This window comes from Onychostoma macrolepis, chromosome 12 (assembly GCF_012432095.1).
Source record: "Onychostoma macrolepis isolate SWU-2019 chromosome 12, ASM1243209v1, whole genome shotgun sequence".
NCBI classification, from domain to species: domain Eukaryota; kingdom Metazoa; phylum Chordata; class Actinopteri; order Cypriniformes; family Cyprinidae; genus Onychostoma; species Onychostoma macrolepis.
Window position 1 is genome coordinate 21,342,671 of NC_081166.1, and position 8,167 is coordinate 21,350,837.

The following is an 8,167-nucleotide window of genomic DNA, read 5'->3' on the forward strand; positions in this document are numbered from 1 at the left end:
TACAGCCTTTGGAGCATGAAAAAAACCCTTTTGGTGAATTACAGTAATTGTTTTCTGAGAATATTTATGTACTGTATGTACAGTAAGGAAGATATTGGCAAAATTTCACCTGTAGTAAGTCAGTCTTGTAAATAAAAACATACTACAACCTTTGGAACATAAAAAAAATCACTTTTGGTGAATTTCAGTAATTGGTTTCTAAGAATAAGTATGTACTGTAAATACAGTAAGGAAGAAATTGGCAAAAGTTCACCTAAAGTAAATCATTCTTGTAACTACAAATGTACTACAGCCTTTGGAACATGAAAAAAATCCTTTTGGTGAATTAAATTAATTGTTTTCTAAAAATATTTGTGTACTGTACATACAGTAAGGAAGATATTGTCAAAATTTCACCTGTAGCAAGTCAGACTTGTAACTACAAATGTACTACAACCTTTGGAACATTAAAAAAAACCTTTTGGTGAATTACAGTAATTGTGTTCTAAGAATAATTAAGTATTGACTGTACAGTAAGAGAGACATTGGAAAAATGTCATGTGTAGTAAGTCAGTCTTGTATCTAGGAATGTACTACAACCTTTGGAATATGAAAGAAAATGGTAAATTGTTATCATTTTGTCATAAAATATTTATGTACTGTACGTACAGTAAAGGAGTTATTGGCAAAAAAATCACCTATAGTAAGTTAGTATTTTAACTAGGAATGTACTATGACCTTTGGAACATTAATAAAATGTTCAGTAAAATTCAATAAAATTACAGTATTTTTTCATGAAAATATTTGTGTACTGTACAGTAAGGGAGATATCGGCAAAATCTCAACTGTTGTAAATCAGTGTGGCCACTAGGAATGTAAGGAAACTAGGAAAACCCTTTTGGTGAATTTTAGTACTTTTTTCTAAGATTAATTATGTACTGTATGTACAGTAAGAGATATATTGGCAAAATCCCATCTGTAGTAAGTCAGTCTTGTAACTACAAAAGTACTACAGCCTTTGGAACATGAAAAAATGGTTTTGGTGAATTACAGTAATAGTTTTCTAAGAATAATTATGTATTGTATGTACAGAAAGGGAAATATCGGAAAAATCTCACCTGAAGTAAGTCAGTCTGGACACTAAGAATGTACTACAACCTTGAACAGCCATTTGGGTACTTACAGTTGCTTTTTTATGAACATAATTGTGTACTGTACTGCATATATGAAGGAAAGTATTGGCAAGATCCCACCTGTAGTAAATCACTATGAGTAATAAAAGATTTACAGTTTGGTAATTTTTATTTTAAATGTTAAAAGTCACTCTAGTTAAAATACATTAGACGATTTAAACCCAGTCGGTGGAATTGTCAGACGGTCCCTTACGCATCATGCACCTAAACGAACAAATACAAATCGCAGTTTAAACATGCAAACAGAAAAAGATGTGAAAGAGCCCAATTCAGCACCCGTGTGCGGTGTTCTGTGCGCACTGGGCACACGCAGAGAGATGCATCTCGAAGCACTTGAACACCGAATTCTTCTTGCTCTTGTACCAACAAATACATACAGAATTATGTCAAAATACCCGTCTCGGAGAGTATCCTCGAAAAAAACGGTCGGTTATGTCTTAAGTGAAAGTAAACAGTGGAGAAAGAAATCAGTGTTAACAAGAATTAATCCACAGTCAAACCAAAAATTATTCAGACACCAGATATAATTTTTGATATTTTTTTGCTAGTGGATGCAGGACACTATAGTTCATTTAAGTGAATATAGCAAAATAAAGTAAACTATATTATACCCCAAAATTATTCATAAAGTGGACTACCAGTAAAATTAATAAAAAATTATTTGGGACCAAAAATTATTCAGACACTTTGACCTGACCATGTTTTGCTTAAGTGTTTTTTTCTTTAATTGCTAATGCAACCTTTTTACAGACTGAACAAAATTAATTGGTAATTGTTCAACAAAGTATTGATAGTTGTGTAAATATTGTCATACTAACAGTTGTCTGAATTTTTGGTTGATTGTAATCCATTACATATCTTTCTATCAAAGTTATCTGACATTATCAAGATGTTTTTTTTTTTTTTTTTTTCCTGATACAGTTTAACTGAGTTCCTGTCATATTTTATTACTATTTTCTAAACTATAGCCAGTGGCGGTTCTACATTGAATTACTCCCCGGGCGAGTAAGGATTCCGCCCCATCGAGAAATTTTTTTTTTAGGTTTTTTTGCTAAAAAATTTATAAAAAATTGCTTATATTTCTCAATTGCACAAATCCTTCAACATGAAAAACACAATTCTGCACAAAACAGTATAAGTTATCAGAACTTAAATAAATATACTCTATATACATAATAAACACTCTGTGTTTATTTGGCACTCGACAATCAACAGATTTCCCATCCCCCAACACTGTCACTCACGACCAGAAGTCAAGACTAAACCACGAAGTGAAAATAGCAGTATTCTTTAGTGATGTTATTTACACAGTGCAAATAGCTTTAGATTCTATTTATTCTATGTTAAAATAAAATAAAAACATGGCGAAAAACATTATTAGAGAAAAACATTACTTATTGCAAAATAGTGGTAATTATCTGCACTTCTGCATTGTAATACATTATAAAATAGTATGCAATAACTTATTGAGTGTAATTTTTTAATTTTATTTCTAATTATTAAATGGATGCCACCTTATTGGGACAAAAGCCCTCTCTACACCTACCCTAACCCTACCCGAAACTTTATGTTCAACTCTTTGATTATTTCCTTAATTTTTATTAAAAAATAAATGCTTTTCTGATGTGATGTGATTTGAAATTTAAAAAGGGAGAAAAAAAGTTTGCCAAAAGGCAGATTCGAACCCTGGTCGATCGTGTCGAAAGAAGTGTAACGCAAATTTTGCCATCTGCACCACTGAATCTGACAGCTAGTAACCGTCTTTTGCATATTTGACTATCCCAATCATACATTTGTGGGTGGAGTTAATCTAAATAGCCTCTGCCAGCAACATAGCTATTTGCACTTAAATAGACACTCCGATTTTTTTTTTTTATATATTCCCAACAATTAAACAGTTGCCCACATGAAAAAAACACTTCCCGCGCCCCTGGGTGTGACTGACTTTAGCCCACTTGTCCCACTAATTTGGGAGAGGTGAACTGTGGTGTTTATTTAAGCACAGCTCTGCTTTGTTTAAAGCGGTAACTAAGGAAACGCTACATTGCTGTTCCCAGAGGCTCTGGCTGTTCGTAACAGATAAAAAAAAAAACTCCTCCTAGACCATTGGTCCAATTTTTGTGAAAATCCGATCATCTTCAGGCCATGCTAACAAAACATTTTCAAATTCAAGTTGATTAGTCAAAATGTTATTATTATTAATACAAATTACTAGCGAACAAATTTGACGAAGAGCTTGCCAAACTGAACATGAGGCTATCCCCGCGGAGCTTTAGCCGATTCAGACCAAACTTGGTGAATGTTATGATGACCTGAGGGTACCTGCAAAGTTTAAAAATGAAAATGGTTATTTTTGCTTATAACTTACCAATGGTCTCTTTAGATTCAGTGTGACATATTAAGTTGAACGATATGTTTCCCGTACTGGCATATCATTACCAAACTTGGTGTGTGTCTTCACCACCATGCCCTGAAAGGTACTCAAAAAGTTTCTGGCCAGCGCCCTTGTAGTCAAAAATTATAATGAATAGCTTTTAATTAGTTTTGCCTATTGTCATAAGACTGGTCTTGATAGATTCCTTGGATCATTTCAAGAACATTGATTCAAATTATGCCATATTATGCTATAATCAGCAAAAGTTTGTCTTTGAAAACTTACTTTTTGTGACAATATATCTATCTATATATATATATATATATATATACACTGTAAAAAGATTGCTGTAAATTTTACAGTAACTTACTGGCAGCTGGATGCCAGTAAGTTACTGTAAAAATGGTTACATTATTACTGTAATTGCATTTACAGTATAATAATGGCTTTACTGTATTTTCATGTACAGCATTATTACCATATTTGCATTTACAGTATTATTACCGTGTTTTCATTTACAGTATCAGTACTGTAGAGTTTATTTTCACATAGTTTTAACATTTTTTACCTGTACGAGCAAATTGTGGTACAGCACTGTAATCCATGATTTTTACCACCCCAACTCCATAAAAATCACAATAACTCATGTGCATTAGTTCTGATAATATTCTTTTTAATTGTTGAACATTTTACAAATTACAAGTCTTGATCTCTAGGATGAACTAGCTGAAAAAAGGGCATCACCACAGTCCCCTGGGCACATTGTATCATGGCAAAACATACACATACTGAAAAGCAGAAACAAGTAAGTACACTACCAGTCAAAAGTTTTTGAACAGTAAGATTTTTGATGTTTTTAAAGAATTCTCTTCTGCTCACCAAGCCTGCATTTATTTGATCCAAAATACAGCAAAAGCAGTAATACTGTGAAATATTTTTACTATTTAAAATAACAGCTTTCTATTTGAATATATTTAAAAATGTAATTTATTCCTGTGATCAAAGCAAAGTTTTCAGCATCATTACTCCAGTCTTCAGTGTCACATGATCTTTCAGAAATCATTCTAATATGCTGATAAACTAAACGTTTATTATTATTATTATTATTATTATTATTATCATAAATATTTAAAATAGGGGGTTATAGAAATTACTACTTTTATTTAGCAAGGGTGGTTTAAACTGATCAAAAGTGATGATAAAGACATTTATAATGTACAAAAGATTTCTATTTTAGATAAATGCTGTTCTTCTGAAACAGAAACCTGAAAAAAAAATGGACTCAGCTATTTTCGACATAATAATAATAATAATAATAATAGTTTTTGTGCAGCAAATCAGAATATTAGAATGATTTGTAAAGGATCATGTGACACTGAAGACTGTAGTAACGATGTTAAAAATTCAGCTTTGATGACAGGAATAAATTACATTTTAAAATATATTCAAATAGAAAACATTTATTTTAAATAGTAAAAATATTTTAAAATTGTACTGTTTTGGCTGTACTTTGTTTGGATCAAATAAATGCAGGCTTGGTGAGCAGAAGAGGCTTCTTTAAAAACATTAAAAATCTTACTGTTCAAAAACTTTTGACTCGTAGTGTTAATAAAATTAAATATTACAGTAAAAATGAATTTGTGTTTTTGTGTTAAATTTCAGTAATTTTGACAGTCAAAGTTGACAAGCTCTCCGATGAGAAACAGCAGGATGGAATTCAGGCAGATGCTTTTTCTTTGCACCCTCTTTCCAGAATTCCAGCTGATCTGTGACTTTCAGTGCATTTGGTGCCACAAAGATTGACTGTCTGAATGAACCTGCAAGCACAAGAAAAAAACAAACAAAAAAACAATGTATTCATTATTTTATTTGAAAAAGTTAATGATTTTATTTTATTGAAAAAATATTTTAGTTTGTCTTGTATATTTTTTTCATTAGATCCGATAACATTTTAAGCGGTCATGTGGTTATGTTACAACTTGCCCCTCACATGTTACAATGTACCCCACCTACAGGGCATGTTGTCACATTTCACTTCCATTCTTTTGAGGCAAATAACGAAAAACATATACACTGTAATTATGAAACAATGCAACATATTTGTACTAGACAATGTCCAACTGTCCTGAGCACGTTCACAACACGCGCGTGATGCGTCAGCGTGCTCTGGCATAGTAGACGCATGCACAGAAGCGATCTGTCGCACGTATACGTCACTCATTGTTTACACTGTCACGCGCCGACTGTTATGAACGCGTTCAGGACAGTTGGACATTGCAGTGGATCAGAGGTAAAAAATAATATAAATACTGTTCAGTTTCTTGCACAGACCGATCGTTTCGTGTCTTAAGACCTCAATGTATCGTCACGAGCCGCAGGGTTTAATTTGGTTTTGTCTGTGTATGTTTTTTTTAACTCTCAAAGCCGTGGGTCCCATTGACTGCCATTATATGACTGACAGACTGTAAAGGTTTGAGTTAAAAATCTTCGTTTGTGTTCTACTGAAGAAACAAAGTCTCCTACATCTTGGATGCCCTGGCGGTAAGCAGATAAACATCAAATTTTCATTTTTGGGTGAACTATCCCTTTAAAATGTTGATGAAAGCTCCAATACTCCAATACTCCTCCGATGCAGACGACATTACTACAAGACCACAAACTTGAAAATAAAATACAAAAGATGTATTTTACAGTGGTATTTCTTAACTCAGTTTTCCTCAGTATTTCATGTTAGCTCGCGGTTTTATTTTACGTCTCTCACTGAATTTAGGGACCGTCTCTAAAGTTACATACTACACTGGTACATACGTTTCTAACTTAAATAGCATTTGAAGAGAATTACACATGCAATAAAGAGCCAGTGTACAAAAGATATTATGCTTCTCTGTTTTCAACTAAGTTAGTTAACTTTGGCTAACTGACATTATTAACTTACCAGTTGATGTTATCATCGATACTATGGCATTCACAAGAAGAGGATCCAAAATACACCTCCGACATTGCAAACGACATCCAGACCATAAACTTGAAAACAAAAGAAGTACTTGAAAATACTGTTTAAAATCTCCACAGAAACAGTGGTGCTGCCTACGCACTTTACCTCAGTAACGTTACTTCACATTAGTTCGTTGTTAAGGTTAAGTAACGACTCGCCAGATTAACTAACTTGCATTAAAGGGCAGCAGAACCTACAAACTTGTTTCTCAGTTTAACTAAGGTTTATTTAGACTAATATAGGTGACCTTAACTTACTCACCAGTCGATGTTAGCACCATTATGGTGGCGTTAATCCGGCCGTCAGTCAGAAAAAAAGGCCCCAACTCCCGAAATGAAAAACGACACAATGAATAATGTTAGTTTGCTGTTAACAAGTGAAAACATCTTAAAATATCTCAGTTTTGCATAAAACAGAAATAATATACTAACCTTTTTGTCGAGTTAACGGTGCAACATTTATCTTTTGTCCTTTTACCGCTGCTTCCACCAAACAGTAAACAAAAGAAATCTCCTTTGCCATTGGTCAGTTTTTCGCGGGCAAGTTCACTACTGTAAATTCGCCTCACGTCTCGTCGGCTCCATAACAATTAGATGTATTTTATGGTGGGAAAAAAATAAGTGCAAATATCTTTCAAATATATTTCAGGCATCTAACCAAAAACCCATTCAAAAAGACTGGAACTTATTTATGGGTTTTAGGACTCATTCCTAGTACTCTACTCAAGTCTCTACTAATGAGCTGATGAGATGAATCATGTATGATAGATGGGGAAACATATAAAATGTGCATTGGTGGGACAATCAGGACAGGTTTGAGAAGCACTGATTTCAATTATTTCTATATTAACATAACCATGCCTCATGTTGCTCATATACATTTGTTCTCTGCCATTCAACTAATGAAAACTAACTTCTCTTTACTTTTAACTTTGCCATTTTTGCTTAACTTTTAAACTGTTGGTGTAAAAAATGAGTTTAGTGGATGTATGATGTCAGTTTCCCTCAAGTTAAAAGAGTAATCACATCATCACATTAACTATTTGAACGTTCCACTAATGTCTGCAACCACAAAGTGTAACAATCATTTTCAGTGCTGGTCCATTGTTTTGTCATTTCAAATTGTCATTTCAAAAACAAACAAACAAAACATTTCCAGACACAAAAATATTTGCAAACAACTCATGAAGTACATAAATAATTAAATAATTAAATAGTACAGTAAATAATTGCACAGTACCTTATTTGATAAATTTTGGTCATTAATCTCTAGTCTTCCAGTTATTTAATCCGCTCCTCTTCCCTCTTTTCTGTGCACAGTTTAAAAGACAACTCCACCAATGTGAAGACCTTGTGTTCATATATGACATCAGAGCTTTTTCTTGCCCACCCCTTTCATTCCGTTCTATTCAAGGAAAGTTTCAAAGACATTTCCGAGTCGACTTTGGCCTCTATGGATTGTACCTTCTCAGGAGAGAGTGATATTCGATCTTTGTAGACATGTGATGTTGACCCAGATGACATTCAGTTGAGCAGAATGTGCTGCACTCTGACAAAATGTACAAATGCTGCAGTCCATCAGCATAAACTATACCATATTACACATCTTCAACAGCTGTTGCTCAAA

At 33.3% G+C, this 8,167-nt stretch overlaps 1 protein-coding gene across 1 annotated transcript in view; it reads right to left on the reverse strand.

Moving 5' to 3' along the window:
• Positions 1-7,900, reverse strand: part of si:ch211-217a12.1 (alanine aminotransferase 2-like) — a 71,429-nt gene extending 63,529 nt beyond the window's left edge. Inside the window, exon 1 of the mRNA XM_058792700.1 lies at positions 7,781-7,900. The gene's annotated coding sequence lies outside the window, so the exon portion shown is untranslated. The remainder of the gene's footprint in view (positions 1-7,780) is intronic.
• Between the last annotated feature and the right edge of the window lie 267 nt (positions 7,901-8,167).